Here is a 16973-nt window from a genome sequence, read left to right on the forward strand (position 1 = left end):
GGAATCATAGAGAGCAGTGAACCCAGCTCTACACTGAAATTGCACGTTTAACTTGTCAGTCAATGGGAAAGACAGGAAATATTAGACTGAAGAAAAAAGAAAAGGGGGGAAATGGAAAAGAAAATATTAAAACTTGCTGAGGCAATAAGTAGACAGCTCAATTTCCATCTTCATCTCATGATTATAAGGGAGTATCTCACAACCTTTGACGGCCAGGGTCCTGTAGTCTCTAACAGAGGCACATCTGAGCAAGAAAGAAAGGCATCAAGGGCATTGTCAAAGATAGCCAATGCAATATTCACGGCACTATGATGGTGACTATGAATACGCTGGCATAGTTCTGAATAACAAAATAAAACAGACTCTCCATATAGAATCAGAAGCAAAATATTTATTCAGACACTAGAAAACCAAATCCCAACACCAGAACACAGAATCCATCATAGCAACAAAGAAGTTAATATACCATAATAGTAGGAGTCACACCATCCTTTAGCCTTCCCACAAACAAACACTCCCAAGCTTAGCTGTCTCCTTGCCTGTGTTCTCTTCTCCCACTATTCTAACTGCTCTAACTCCCAGCTTTCTCTGGGCTCTGCTCCACCCTTTCAGCAAACTGCTCCCACCATAGGCTCCATGTGGTCACTTTCAGCCTATTAGAGGGAAGGGAAGATATTCAAATTCCTTTAAGCCTATTAAGGGGCAGGGAAGATTTTCAAATTACCATTACACACTAACAGAGTCATCATTGCTCAAACCCTCTTGTGTTCTTTCAGCCCAACACTTAAAGGAGCTCATAGAATGGACTAAAACCCATCATTTCTCCCCAGTCCTTAAGGACACTCACATTCAACTCAGGAGAATACAGAGACATACAGAGAAAACCAGAAGGGACAAAATACTCCTGCACCACCACAGCCTCTCTTGTTCTCCCTCACTTAAGATTTATCATCTCTGCTACTGCACTATATTGGACCAGCTGAATACAAAATCAGCCAAAGGCTCTGGCTCTTCCTGATTTTATCTACTCACAATGGGCAGCTTCAGACTAGGGAAAAGATGGATATTGTCCTCAGGGCTATTCCCCAAAGCTGTCTCTTGCTGGCCCAGCAACCAAGCTGCCCTGGTTTTCTTAGTTAGCCAGCCCACAAGAATTTATTAGGAAATTACTGTGTTCCAGGCATTGTGCTAAGTGTTGGAGATACCCAACCTACATCCCCCCAGCCAAATTATGTTCCTTGCTTTCAAGAAGCTCACATTCTAATAGTAGAGATAACATGTACACAGAAGATATAAATATAGGGTTGTTATTACTTGTCCTTCTTTCTTGAAGAGGACCACTACATCAGAAAGATGATGCTATGATGTGCAAGTGAATTAGGTTTAAGTGAGGCAAGGCTGTGCAAAGTCATCAGCCTCACTTTCTCCTCCAGAACAATCTTGGTCCAGTGGAGAGAATAGATAGAAGGTAATCAGAGAGGGATGGCACCATGGTGGTGGTGCAGTGGAGGGGTTGGGAGGACTTAAAAGTCTTCCTTCAGAAAAAAAATGGTTTGAATTGAATCTTGGATGCTTGCCTATTAACCAGCCACCATCTCTTAGTTATCACAACTGGGCTTTGTTCAAACCTCTTTCCTTTATTATACACTTCTTTTATTAATAGGGCAAAAGAAACAAACATGGCAGAATCTTGGATTTATGAACTTGGGTTTTCTTTTAATATTTTGACAATTGTATTTCAATGTAATTGGTTTCTTTTGCAATCCTGTGCATTTTATTTTATGGATTTGAAAACATTATTCTGAGAAGGGGTCACCAGATTTCCAAAGGGATCCATAACATGAAAAAAGCTAAGGGGAGGGCAGGCAGAGAGGTGAAAGAAGGAAGGAGAAAATTTGGAACTTAAATTTTTTTTAAATGAATGTTAAAAATTGACTTTACATATAATTGGGGGAAAAAGTTATTTTTAAAAGTAATCTCTTTCCTGTACAATTCTTTTAAAAATTCCCCTTACATATACACTAATAAATTAATAGAAGCATTATGTTACAATTTAAATGCACAAAACTTTAGACATTAGTTGCATATAGGATCCTATCAGTATGTTTTATTATATTTTATTGAGTTAATAAGATAGTAGGAATGTGTGCCACTTGACTTCACTATGTGATTGAGTTGTTCTGAATGCATTGTTTTTCTATAAGTTGTTTTCCCATAATGAGATAATTACTTTTGTAGTATGATATTAGCAACAGTGTAAGACTAAGAGTTTTATAAATGTTTGTTGACTTGGTTGGGGTTTGGACAGTGCAATAAGCCAAAAACATCTTTGTTATGTTTTGTTTTATCATCTCCAAGACCAATAAGGCTTACTTATGGCTGAGATTTGTTCTGGCTGGTCTCACTTTTCCTGTATTTTTTCTGGAGATTTCTGTGCCCTATGAAATAGGCTCAATCTTGCCAGTTCTAAAGCACCAATCAAAAGAAGCTACCCAACCCATGTGGTAGGTGATGCAATAGACAACATGTTAAGAAAACTGGGCATGTCCAGTAAACCTGGGTTACATGAAATTTAACAGGAAAATAATAAAATTACTCTGTCTTCTTCTGAACATATTGTTTTCTTCTGTGTGTTTTTAAATGTTTTATTGATGTTCTTGTCTTTCTTTTTTGTTTATACATCTCCATCATTAACAGCTAACACACATTTCACACCCATAAGTGAAAACCCTCCCTTGTAATAAATAGTTCTGCATATGGAGAGAATTTTTAACTCGGTGTATTCTTGAATCCAGTTCAATTCTTACTCAACTCTTTAGGCTTGGGTTAGATCCACTCCTCAGCTACTCCATGAACTTTACTTTTGTCATCATCAGTCGAGTTTCATGTGGAAGGTAATTAATGAAGCTGATCCTGGAGTTCTCTTAGCCCAATAATAAGTAAAGGTCAGGTAGAAATGGTAAGCATTATTACGAGCATTGTTGATGCAAAGTTAGCAAACTGATTCCAACATATTTACAGTGAGCTTGAAGTTAATTTCAGGACTGTTGTAAGCTGCTACTAAGTCTTTAGTCAGAGCCTAAGAGTGAGCCATCCCTGAGGGGAAAAAAATATATATATATAATAAAGAACTGAGGAAAGTCATTTGGTACAATAAAGGACAAGAAATAAATCAACATGGCTTTTCTGGTGACTGGGGAAGAGTTGATAAGCTACTTGAAAAGAAAAAGATAATCAGTCACCCATGCCCTCAGACAACTGAGGAAAATGAAAGTCCATCAAATAATCTTCCACTTACCTCCTATTTAAAAAAAAATTAAATGAGGTTGAGTTTCACTCTCTCTTCCAGTCATCAAAGTTCAGTGGCAAAGCAAAAGTTTTGGGATGCAGTGGATGGCCTTGGTGTTTTCAAAGTGTGCCCAAGCTCTAAGCACTCCACAGACCCTGCTTCAGCCATCTTCACAGTCACGGGAGCAGATTGTTCTCCTCTACCCCTACATCAGGTGAAGTCTTAACTCACCAATGGGGATGGGGCCTGTCGATTACCCTTAACCTGATTTAACTCATCTACCAACTAGATTTACCAGGGTGTTGCCTCTGTACAAGCTGCAGCCCTCTGGGCAAAGAGGCTGAGAACCTTAGGCTATGGTTGTTACTCCAATGGCTTTAACTGTTAGGAAGCTTTTTTCCTTGTGTCAAGCCTAAACCAGCCCCTGTGTAGCTGCTGAGAACTCTGTGCAACTCTGCCTTACTTAAGTCCAATTCATGCACAAGTCAAGACATCACTCCATGATGTTATTGGTCCTCTTTGAGAGGAGAGATGAACTACAACATCTCCAGATGCAAGATCAATTTATTTTATTTCATTGGATTTCACAGATTTTCCCCTCCTTGAATTCTTCTCTTGTAATAAATAAAGGCAGCTAAGCAAATCAATAGACACAGTGACCGAATCTAAGAGTCAAGACATCACTTCATACCTGTAATTCCTCAGCTCTCCAATAAGAAAAGGATAAAATGGAAAGGAATTTTTTTAAATAATTACTTCTGTTTGTGAAAGTATCATATTGGAATTCCCTAGGAACATGAGTCCCCAGGAACATGGATTCTGAGCATCTTCAAAAACAAAACAGAAAGATTGCTTACGGGAGATCAAAGATCTCAAAATTATTCCTTGTGCAACATACAAATCTCAAATAAGAAGCTATTTAAATACCTTACAGGTATGAAAGAAGCTTGAGAATCAGGTAGGAGGATTTGATCTTTGCAGGGACAAAAAGAAAAATGCATTCAGGCTTGAGAAGAAGAAAGTAGATTCTGTTTTCTAGGAGCATAATTCTAGTTTGTTCCTAGAGGAGTATGGTTAAGGAATAGTATGACGGAAGTGGTTAGAAAGATTCCCATGCCAAACTGTATTAAACCAGACAGCTCAGACAGTAGAGTTGTAAAACCTCAGTATCAATTGATTAGGCAAAGAAAACATTTATTAAGTGCCTACTATGTGCTAGGCATTGTGCTAAGCACAGGGGATATAAAAAGGGAAAAATAAAGATAGTCCTTGCCTTCAAGGAGCTTACAATTAAATGGGAGAAAACAATACACAAAAGGAACCTGAAAAGGGAGGTATGATGGGGTGGGGGAGAGGGAGAATTACCTAGCACAGAGATAGATGAAGAAGTCTAAAGTTGGAGGGAACCTCAAAGGAGATTTAAATCCACCTATGACTAAGAAGGATCCCCTTCTATAATGTGAAATAAAATCATAGAATATAGTGTAATGTGATATGACACAATACGATGTAACCTGTCTGGGTTTCCTTTTTGGCTTCACCTTAATCCTTCCCATATCTATTTTCTTTTTGAAAAATATTTTATACTTTTAATTCTTTTTTTTGTTTCTTTGTTTTTTTTTTTTACTTTTTTGTCTTTATTAATTTTTTTGTTTACTTTTAGTTTACAAGATTAAATTGCACAATTGCTTGAGTTTCAAATTTTCTCTCCCTCCCTCCCCTCCCCTCCATGACAGCATACAATCAAGTATAGGATCTGCAAATACTTTCACATTACACATTAGTCAGGTTATAAAGACAGATTGAATAAGATGGAATATAAAATGGTAAAGAAGAAACAAAACCAAACAAGAAAAAAGAAAAAGATCAGGTAGTTTGCTTCAATCTTGTTTCATACTCAGTTCTTTCTAGTTCTTTCTCTGGATGTAGACATCTCTCTCCATCATGAGTCTTTTGGGATTGACTTATATCATTACATTGCTGAGAAGAGTCCAGTCTATCAAAGTTGGTCATCACGTATACATTGTGTCTGTAATTGTGTATAAATTTCTCCTGGCTGTACTTTTCTCACACAGCATCAGTTCGTATAAACCTCTCCATGTGGGCAGCCCAGTGGCTCAGTGAGTAAGAGCACCGGCCCCAGAGTCCAGATGACCTGGGATCGAATCTGGGCTGATACTTAGTACCACACCCAGAAATAACTGGCCGTGTAACCTTGAACAAGTTACTTAAACCCAATTGCTTAAAAAAAAATCAATTAACAGTATACAGGGTGGCCAGGTAGCACAGAGAGTAAGAGCACTGGCCCCAGTGTTGGGATGACCTGGGGATCAAATCCAGGCTCAGACACATAGCACACACCCAGAAACACCTGGCCTTGTAACCTTGAACAAGTTATTTAACCCCAATTGCTTAAAAAAATAAAATAAAATAAACCTCTCCAGGTAAATATGAGGTCCATCTGCTCCTTGTTTCTTATAGCACAATAGTATTCCATTACATACATATACCACAACTTGTTCAGCTATTCCCCAATTTATGGGCACCCCCTTAATTTCCAAATCTTTGCCACCATGAAAAGAGCTGCTATAAATATTTTTGTACACTTCTATGATCTCTTTGGGGTATAACCCTAGAAGTGATATTGCTGGGTCAAAGGGTATGAAATTATTTATAGGCCTTTGGGCATAATTCCAGATTGCTCTCCAGAAAGGTTGGATCAATTCACAACTCCACCAGCAATGCATTAGTGTTCCAATTTGCATACATCCTCTCCAGCATTTGTCATTTTCCTGTTTTGTCATCTTAGCCAATCTGACTGGTGAGCTTTAGTACCTCAGAGTTGTTTTGATTTGCATTTCTCTAAACAATAGTGATTTAGAGCATTTCTTCATATGCTTATAGATATCTTTAATTTCTTGCTCTGAAAATTGCCTATTCATATCCTTTGACCATTTATGAATTGGGGAATGACTTGTATTCTTATAGATTTGACTCAATTCTTTGTATATTTTAAAAACGAGTCCTTTATCAGAGACATGGGTTGTAAGAATTCTTTCCCAATTTCCCACCTCCCTCTTAATCTTGGTTACATTGGCTTTGTTTGTACAGAAGCTTTTCAATTTAATGTAATCAAAATTATCCATTTTGCATTTTATAATGCTCTCTAATTCTTGTTTAGTCATAAAGTGTTCCCCTCTCCACAAATCTGACAGGTAAATAATCCCTTGCTTTCTGAGATTGCTTACAGTATCAACCTTTATACCTAGATCATGAACCCATTTAGACTTGATTTTGGTGTATGGTGTCAGATAATGGTCTACGCCCAGTTTCTGCCATACTATATTCCAGTTTTCCCAGCAGTTTTTGTCAAATAGTGAGTTCTTATTCCCAAAAAAATGGGGTCTTTGGGTATAGCAAACAATAGATTACTGTAGTCATTGACTGCTGAGTCTCGTGTGCCCAATCTATTCCATTGATCCACTACTCTATTCCTCAGCCAGTACCAAGTAGTTTTGATGACTGCTGCTTTATAATAAAGATTAAAATCTGGTATAGCTAGTCCACCTTCCCATTTCTTTTCATGAATTTGCTTGATATTCTGGACCGTTCGTTATTCCAAATGAATTTTGTTACCATTTATTCTAGCTCTATAAATCAGTTTTTTGGTAAATTAATTGGTATGGCACTAAATATCTAATTTAATTTAGGTAAAATTGTCATTTTTATTATATTAGTTCAACGCAGCCATGGGCAATTGATATTTTTCCAATTAGTTAGATCTGACTTTATTTGTGTGAAAAGTGTTTTGTAGTTGTGGTCATATAGTTCCTGGGTTTGCTTTGTCAGGTAGATTACCAAGTATTTTATAATGTCTATAATAACTTTAAATGGGATTTCTCTTTCTGTCTCTTGCTGTTGAATTTCATTAGAAATATACAAGAATGCTGAGGATTTGTGTGGGTTTGTTTTATATCCTTCAACTTTGCCAAATTCACGTATTGTCTCAAGTAGTTTTTTTACTTGATTCTCTAGGATTCTCTAAGTATAACATCATATCATCTGCAAAGAGTGATAGCTTGTTCTATTCTTTGCCTAACTTGATTCCTTTGATTTCTTTTTCTTCTCTAATTACAACTGCTAACATTTCTAGTACCAGAATGAATAAGAGGGGTGATAGTGGACCCTCTTGTTTCACCCCTGATCTTATGTGAAATGCTTCTAGCTTTTCCCCATTACATATAATACTTGATGATGGTTTTAAATAGATGATGCTACCTATTATTTTAAGAAAGGCTCCATTTATTCCTATACTTTCTAGTGTTTTTAATAGGAATGGATGTTGTATTTTGTCAAAGCCTTTTCTGCATCTATTGAGATAATCATGTGGTTTCTGCTAGGTTTATTGTTGATGTGATCAATTATACTGATGGTTTTCCTAATATTAAACCACCCTTGCATTCCTGGAATAAATCCTACCTGATCAAAGTGTATTATTCTTGTGATAAGTTGCTGCAGTTTTTTAGCTAATATTTTATTTAAAATTTTTGCATCTATATTCATGAGGGAAATTGGTCCATAATTTTCTTTCTCTGTTTTATCTCTTCCTGATTTAGGTATCAGTACCATATTTGTTTCATAAAAAGAATTTTGCAGTACTCCTTCTTCACTAATTTTCCTAAATAGTTTGTAGAGCATTAGAATCAATTGTTTTTAAATGTTTGATAGAGTTTACTAGTAAATCAATCTGGCCCTGGAGATTTTTTCCTAGGGAGTTCACTGATGGTTTGTTCAATTTCTTTTACTGAGATGGGGTCATTTAAGTAATTTACTTCCTTTTCAGTTAATCTGGGAAATTTTTATTTTTGTAAATATTCATCCATTTCACAAAGATTGTCAAATTTATGTGCATACAGTTGGGAAAAATAATTCCTAATTATTGTTTTTATTTCCTCTTCATTGGAGGTAGATTCACCCTTTTCATTTTTGATACTCATAATTAGATTTTCTTCTTTGTTTTTTTTTATCATATTGACTAAGGGTCTATCAATTTTATTCATTTTTCATAAAACCAGCTCTTAGTTTTATTTATTAATTCAATAGTTTTTTTTTTATTTCAATTTTATTAATCTCTCCTTTGGTTGTCAGTATTTCTAATTTAGTATTTAATTGGAGATTTTCAATTTGTTCTTTTTCTAGCTTTTTCAATTGCATGCCCAATTCATTAACCTCCCTTTTCCCTAATTTATTTATGTATACACTCAGGGATATAAAACTTCCACTAAGAACTGTCTTTGCTGCATCCCACAAATTTTAGTATGTTGTCTCATTATAGTAATTCTCTTGAATGAATTTACTGGTTTTTTCTATAATTTCTTGTTTGACCCACTCATTCTTTAGGATTAAATTGTTTAATTTCCAATTAGCTTTTAATCTGTCTTTCCATGGCCCTTTATTGCATATAATTTGTATTGCGTCATGATCTGAGAAGGATGCATTTAATAGTTCTGCCTTTCTACACTGAATTGTGAGGTTTTTATACCCTAGTACATGGTAAGTTTTTGAGTATATGCCATGAACTGCTGAGAAGAAAGTATATTCCTTTATATCCCCATTCAGTTTTCTCCAAATATCTATCATATCTAGCCTCTCTAAAATTCTATTCGCCTCCTTAACTTCCTTCTTGTTTATTTTGAGTTTGGATGTATGAAGTTCAGAGAGGGGGAGATTAAGGTCCCCCACTAGTACAGTTTTGCTATCTGTTTCTTCCTCTAATTCCCTTAACTTCTCTAGGAATTTGGAGGCTATACCACTTGGTGCATATATGTTAAGTAATGATATTGCTTCATGCTCTATGGTGCCTTTTAGCAGGATATAGTTTCCTTCCTTATCTCTTTTAATTAGATCTATTTTTGGTTTTGCTTTATCTGAGATAATATTACCACCCCTGCTTTTTTTACTTTAGCTGAGGCATAATATATTCTACTCCAGCCTTTTGCCTTTACCGTGTGGGTATCCCTTTGTTTCAAATGTATTTCTTGTAGACAGCATATTGTAGGATTATGGTTTTAGTCCATTCTGCTATCTGCCTCTGTTTTATGGGAGAGTTCATCCCATTCACATTCACAGTAATGATAACTATCTGTCTCTTTTCCTCCATCCTATTCCCTCCCCTGCTTGTTTTTGTTTCTTCCTTCTTCCTTCCCCTCCTTAAAAATTTTCCTTTTGACCACCATCTCCCTCCTCTCCCCTTACTACTATGTTCCTCCCCTTTAATCCCCCCCTTTTTATACCTCCCTTGCCCTCCTACTGACTATAGGACACAATAGATTTTTATACTTATCAGAGTATGTTATTCCCCCTTTGACCCCAAACCAATGAGAGTAAGTTTCATACGGTGCTCCTCTCCTTCCCTCCTTTCCATCTATTTAATGAGTTTTAATGTCTTTTCACATTAGAATCTTAAACTTAACTGATTATATTGATCCCTCTTTGAACCAGAACCAGTGAGAATAATGTTCAAATAATGTTCCTCTCCCTCTTTCCTTCCCCTCTACTATAGTGTGTTTTTATGCCTCTTCATATGGCATAATTTACCTTTTTCTGTGTCATCCTTTCTTTTTATCCCATTGCAGTCCCTTTGACCCCCTTAATAAGGTTTTTTTTATCATCAGATTAGTTCATTTATACCCACACCTTTTATCTATGTTTATTCCCTTTTAAAGGTCATGATAATCATACAAATTTCGATATTGACAGTTATCAGCTTCTCATATAGGGAAGTGAATATTTTGCTCTTATTGCATCTCAAGCTATGTGCATGTGTGCATGAGTGTATGTGTGAGTGTGTGTTTTCCTTGTTTACCTTTTTATGTCTTTCTTGAGTCTTGTAATTGGAGATCAAATTTTCCATTGAGCTCTGGCATTTTCATCAGGAAAAGTCTGGAAGTCCCTTATTTCATTAAATGACCATCTCCTTGCCTGAAAGATTATGGTCAGTTTTTCTGGGTAGTTAATCCTTGGTTGCAGTCCTAGCTCTTTTGCCCTAGGAAATATCAAATTCCAGTCCCTCCGATCTTTTAATGTAGAAGCTGCTAGATCCTGTGTGATCCTGACTGTACCGTGTTTCCCCGATAATAAGACCTATCCCGAAAATAAGCCCTCCCCTTACTGTGTAAGATTCCTCTAAAATAAGCCCTCCCCTGAAAATAAGCCCTATTGAGATTGCTACTGTAGTGAAGGTGATCCCCTGCGCTATTACCCTCTGTATGCACCGTACCCCCCCGAAACGCACACCGTGCTCCGAGCTGCATCCAATCAGAGCTGCAGCAGTGAGCGCGTCATCCTGTTCTTCCCCAGTGATTTGCTTATTGAATAAAGGTACATTTTTTGTTTACATTTACCTGTTTATTAAAATTGCTGTCAATGTTCATTAAAATAAGCCCTCTCCTGAAAATAAGCCCTCTGGTGTTTTTCTGTCCAAAAAAATATGATAAGACAGTGTCTTATTATCGGGGAAACACGGTAGTTCCACGATATTTGATTTGTTTCTTTTTGGCTACTTGCAGTATTTTCTCCTTAATCTTTAATTCTGGAATTTGGCTACTATGTTTCTTGGAGTTTTCAATTTGGGATCTCTTTCAGGAGGAGTCCGGTGAATTCTTTCGATAACTATTTTATCTTCTGACTCCAGGACTTCAGGACAGTTTTCTTTGACAATCTCTTGGAAGATGTTGTCCAGGCTGCTTTTTCATCATGGCTTTCTGGTAGACCAATAATTCTTAATTTATCTCTCCTGGATCTGTTCTCTAGGTCAGTTGTTTTTCCAGTGAGATATTTTATACTTTCTTCCAGTTTTTCAATCTTCATGTTTTGTTTGATTGACACTTGGTGTATCATAGAGTCCTGAGCTTCAATTTGACTGATTCTAATTTTTAGTGAATTATTCTCTTTGGTTAGTTTTTGAAGGTCCTTTTTTAGCGAAGTATTCTCTCCAATTAGTTCACTAATTTTACTTTTCAAGGATTTGTTTTCTTCAGTGAGACTTTTTTCCAATTTGGTCACTCTATCTTCTATCTCTCTAATTTGGGTTTTTAAATCTTTCTTGAGCTCCTCCAAGAATGTTTTTTGGGCTTGAGACAAGTTCATATTTCCTTCTGTGGTCTCAGGTGTGAGTATAGAGTCCATGTTGTCCTCTGTATTTAGTTGTTGTTGCTCACTATAATAAACTCTAATCAATTTTCTTGCCTTTCCCTTCTCCTTCTCAGCTTCCTTCATTCCCATTGTAATTTCCTATTTCCTAATTTCTCAGGCTGGGAGCTAAGGGCCTGGTTGTTGACTTTGTTTGCTGTAGCCTCTGGATGACTAGATTGAGGCCAAGGCCAGGAGTCTCAGTGTTTCCCCTGAGTTTTGCTGAGGCTCACAGAGTAATCTGTGGGGGAGGGCTGGTCCGGCCACTTTAGATTTCTGCCTCTATGCCTTTGGGCTACCACTCAGATAGGCTTTTGCTGGTCAGGTGAGGTGGGGATTGTTGGGACCCCTCCCCCTCTTCAGACTCCTTGCTGCCTCAGTGACCCATTCTCAGTGACTCACAAGCCCGAGGCTATTTCCACCATCTCAGGATTTCACTCTGGGTGTGACACTTATTTCAGGGTTTTCTAGGTCAGGGAGAGGGAATCAGAGCAGCCAGAGTTTACTTTGCAATCCTAGCCCCTGGAAAATCAGGCAGGCGATTTCTAAATTTCTGGGCTGGGGGCTGATAGCCCCAGGAGAAACTGCTGTCTCTGCTGCAGGTCCTGAGCTTTCTCTTACCCAGGTCTAATGGATTCTCCCATCCCATGGTGAGATTCTGGTGAGATGGCTGCAAATCACCCTCGGGGTGGGTGATTCCGCAGGCTGGGGCTCCTCTCTCTGCTCTATTCTGCTCTTTAGTCCAAGCTGCTGCAGCTCCCACATGCTCTGCATTCCCCCTGCCAGGAGCCACGTGGGCACTTTCCTGGGCTAGGTTCTGCCACGCTCTGTCTCCCAGTGGATTCTGACACTCCAAAATCTGTTTAGATTCACTTTTTAAAGTTTAGTGACAGGATTCACAGAGGAGCTTAGAAAAGTTACTGCTTCCTTTCTGCCATCTTGGCTCTACCCCCCTATACTTTTTATTCTTAGCCTAAGCACCAAAAATAGCATTTCCATACACACAGTAGAACACAATAAGAAAACTATATACAACAGTGATGTCTTTGTTTCATACCAGTTACTTTTTTAAATAAAAATATGCCATAATTCTATATTTTACTTTAAAAACTGTTCTGGTTATTTGTTCTTTCTGAACTATTTTTTCAAAATGTTTCAATGGCTCTTTTTTTGGCATCACTACTTCTAACTACCCTTCCCTCAACCCTCCTCCCAATTAAATGCTTCCTCAAAAATAGATGCATACAAATAAAAAACAAATCTAGTAGCTAAGTGCAAAAAAAATATGTCTTTATCTCACCTTGAGCCCATGATATCTCTGTCGGGAGATAACACACTTCATCACAGATAATCCAGAGACATGACTGATCATTACATTTATCAGAATTCTAAACTCTTCTGAAGTTACTATTTTTACAATATTGTTGTTCTTGTATAAATTCTTCTATTGGTACTGCTCATTACACTCTGCATCAGTTCACAATCCCCAAAATTTTCTGTTTCATCATTTCTTATGGTGCAATAATATTCCATTACATTTCCATACCACAATTTGTTCAGCCATTTTGTAGCTGATAAGCACCCACCCCTTCCTCTTAGATTCTATATCTTTGGGTTTTTTTTCCTTTTCTCCTCTTTTTATTCCCCTGTATCTCTTTCCTAGACCTCAATATGAGTCCAGAATTCCTACACTCTGTTCTTATACTCCAGCACAGGTTCTTAATCTTTTTTACATTATGGACCCCTTTGGCAATGAAACTTACTGAAGTTTTATACTACAGTAACTTGTTGCTTACATTCATAATGAAAGGAAATACTAAATTTCAATTAAGAGTTTAGTGAAAATAAAGATACATTTTTTTACCATAAAAATTCACAGGTTTCCTGAAATCTATCCATGAACTCCATCTTAAGGGCCTTTTTTGTGTGGGGATTACATTTTGTCCTTTTGGCCCCTAAGGAATCTTAAAGTTCTCCTTTTATGACTAGTTGATATGGCAAGAGAAATGATTACTAATAACCAATTAATATCAGAGGGAATTCAGGTCATTTTCCTTTTCTATTTCCTCATTTAAAGACTAAGTCAAAGCAGCCTCTGAAGGACAGGGATGATTATGAGACAGGGTTAACATTCTCCTCAATCTTGGATGGGACCCCACCCAACAGGGAAAACTTATTTCTGATTGAAGGGTAAATAGGATCTAATCTAGGTGAATTCTGCTCCATTATTTAAGGAATAAGTGGTCTGGTGAAGGATAGATTCTTTTATATAGATTGTTGAGGTAGAATGTTTGGGTATAGAGATGAGTCTCTTTGTCCAAAAATGACATCCTCCAGCCCCTCATTAAAATAAGTCCACCTCTCATTATAATATTCATTTTTCCATTATTTGTTAACCAATCAGAGTTGATTTCTGCCTGTTGGGAACACCCACTTTTACAGGGGTATTTAAGCATTAGATATTCTCTCCAGGAGGGCATCTTTGACTTCCAAGAGGGCTACTGACCTCATTTTATTGATTATTTGCTAGCCATAATTAATAAATTGATTATTAATCACCCAGAAATTACGTCTCCTGTACTTTTCGTTCATCACAATAGGGATATTTGGAGGCATTTCCTTAATCTTCTAAGGTAACACTATGAAAAGAAAGCTGTGTTCTCCAATAAGTACTTGATACATAGTAGGCACTTTATAAATAAATGTATATTGATTGATTCATTTGTTATCTGAGACAAAACATTAGGCAACAATGCATTATGAGTTGAACTCAATGTATTCTTCACTCTGTCTTTTCCTTGCTAGAGAATATTATTATTTGGAATTCTACTTGAAAAGCCACAGCTCCAGAGGCTATTGTGTTTTTTGGAAGTTCAGAATAAGCACAGCATATGTCTGGAAAAATTCTATTTGCAAGAATTGTCTTCCTATTTATAGCACACAGTATGGGCAGTGTCCATGAGTATGAAATGCCAAGATACCCTCTAAGGCTGATGTAAACCAAATTGCTGGGCTGATGTTCCTTGTTCTTGCTAGCAAGCATTTATTCTATATTTAATATACATAAAACACATGGCAGGACACATCAAGCTGCACCCTTTGAAGAATTCAGCAGGAAACCATAGAATTCTAAGAGAAAATTTAAGTGAGGGAAAATAGGAACAATGTTATGTGAGAGGGCACCAATGAAGTCTCAAAAGATAGTTGAGAATGTTGGTCTCATCTATTGTTGGTCCATCACATTGAAATAGTTGTTTCATGAACTCCTAATTGGGCTCTTCAAATGGGTTACTGGATCATAAAATCAGAGATACACCTGGAAGAGGCTTGACTTAAAGCCTTTCTAATCCAGTCTCCCAATTTCACAAATGAGGAAAGTGATGGCCAGACAAGTGAAGTGGTTTCCCCAAGATTATGCAAGTAATTAGTGTTAGAGCCAAGAGTTGAATCCAGGGACTCTCCCTCTAAATCCAGGGGTCTCTAAACTCAAGAAGGGTCAAGAGAGCAACTGAGTCTCTGAGGATTTCCCCTCTCCCCCAAAAAAATGTCATATCTGGAAACTGTTGGCTTTCCTATGGTCTACCAAAAGCTATATTTTGTTGTCAGTATGGGGTAGAGATTTCCACACTGGTAAGGGTTAAAGGATTTCTATATACCTGCACATAGATTCATAATCTCATAAGGCTAAAATAACTTCTACAGTATCATGTTGAGTGCACCCCCACCTTCTTATAGGAGCATTTTTCTTAAGTGATGGATGTTCAGTAATATTTTCTCTTAGCAATACATTCTCATGCTGACTAAAGTTCACTAATCGAAGATTTCATAGGTGGTATATTTTTTCTGTATCCTTAGCACTATCATTCAAGCCAAGGTTCTTGTTTTTTCCTCTGTCAGGATTTAGAACAGCTGGTTACCATCATCATCTGGAAAACTGACCTTCAAATACTTAAAGATCCAAGTTAAGTGATGAGATGGTAACACAGATGTTAGTTGCTTTCAACAAGTTCAAGTCACTACAAACCCAAATAAGAATTGGAATGGCAAGTATAATTATTGAGATGCTGTCCATAAAATACCTTGCGGAGAGGAGCCAAAAGATTGAGAACAGGACAAATATCCTCTTTTTTTTAAAAAGAGGGAAGAGGGGTAGGATTGTAGCTTTAGTGATGGAAGGGACTCTAGAGGTCATCTATATAGTACAACCCCTCTCGTTTTACAGATGAAGAAACTGAGACCTAGAGAAGTTAAATACTCAAGGTCAGGTTACACAACTAGTAAATGTTGGAGCTAGGTATAATGACTCCAAATCCAATCTTTTTTTCCATTACACCACACTCTTTCCCATTACTCTTCACTTATTAAAAAATAAACCTGATTACATAACAAATAAGCTATTATTAAAGAAAAAGTTAGTATTAAAGAAAAAGATTACATATGATTCTTTATCATACTGTACACTTGAAGTTCAGAGTTTAGTATGAGTAAACTATGGCTTATACAACTTACAGGGGTAGACTGAAGTCTGATTAAAGCATCTCTGAAGCACATGATACCTTCAAAATGTCAGGAAACGCAATTTATCTTAATAAAAAGCATAATATACGTTGCAAAATCACTTGAGGAAACAAACGAGACAGAGACATAGAGAGAGAGACAAAGACAGAGACACAGAGGGAGACAAAGACAGAGACAAAGAAACAGACAGAAACAGAGAAGGTGGGCAGCAAACTTGTGCTCCTGGCAAATTTCTAGAACATATTATGAACGGGATGGCTTAGAACTATTTAGAAAAGGAAATAGCAATCATTTAAAACTACTGTAGCTTCATCAAGAACAGGGCATCTCAGACTTAACCTAATTTCCTTTTTTATTTTGATAGAGTAGACTAGAAAATCAGGAGAATTCTGTACACATAGAACTTAGATTTCAGTAAAGTATCTGACAATATTCCTCTTGTCAGCTGAATTATATTGATTAAATGAAATATTTGTGAAATTGTATGTTATCCTTGTGGGAAAAATAGCAAGAGGTGAATTAGATGATAATATATTTAGTTGGACATAGAAGTGGGTGGATGACCTGACTCATTAATGGGTCAATGTCAACTTGATAGAAAGTGCATCAAGGATTCTGTGCTGTTCAGCAATTTTTTAATGGATTGTTTGGATGAAGTGAAAGAAGATATACTTGCCAAATTTGTAAGTGACATAAAACTGGGAAGGATAGCTAAGGTAACAGAGTCAAAAGCTAAAACAATCTCAACAGGATATAACGATGTGTTACACCAAATAAGAAGATATTTAATAGGAATAGTATGAAGTTCTAAAATTAGGTTCAAAAAGGCAAACTTCAAAAATATAGAATGGGGAGATATGACTAGACAACAGTTTCAGTGGGGGAAACAATCCATCTTCTGTTTTGACGATTTTTCACTAGACATCTTCCATATTTAGAATGGATTCCTTTGTGGGCAGCTAGGTGGTGCAGTGTG

The sequence above is a fragment of the Petaurus breviceps genome, unplaced genomic scaffold (assembly GCF_028583685.1).
Source record: "Petaurus breviceps papuanus isolate PSGF00001 unplaced genomic scaffold, PetGlider_PUasm1.0 229, whole genome shotgun sequence".
Lineage (NCBI taxonomy): Eukaryota > Metazoa > Chordata > Mammalia > Diprotodontia > Petauridae > Petaurus > Petaurus breviceps.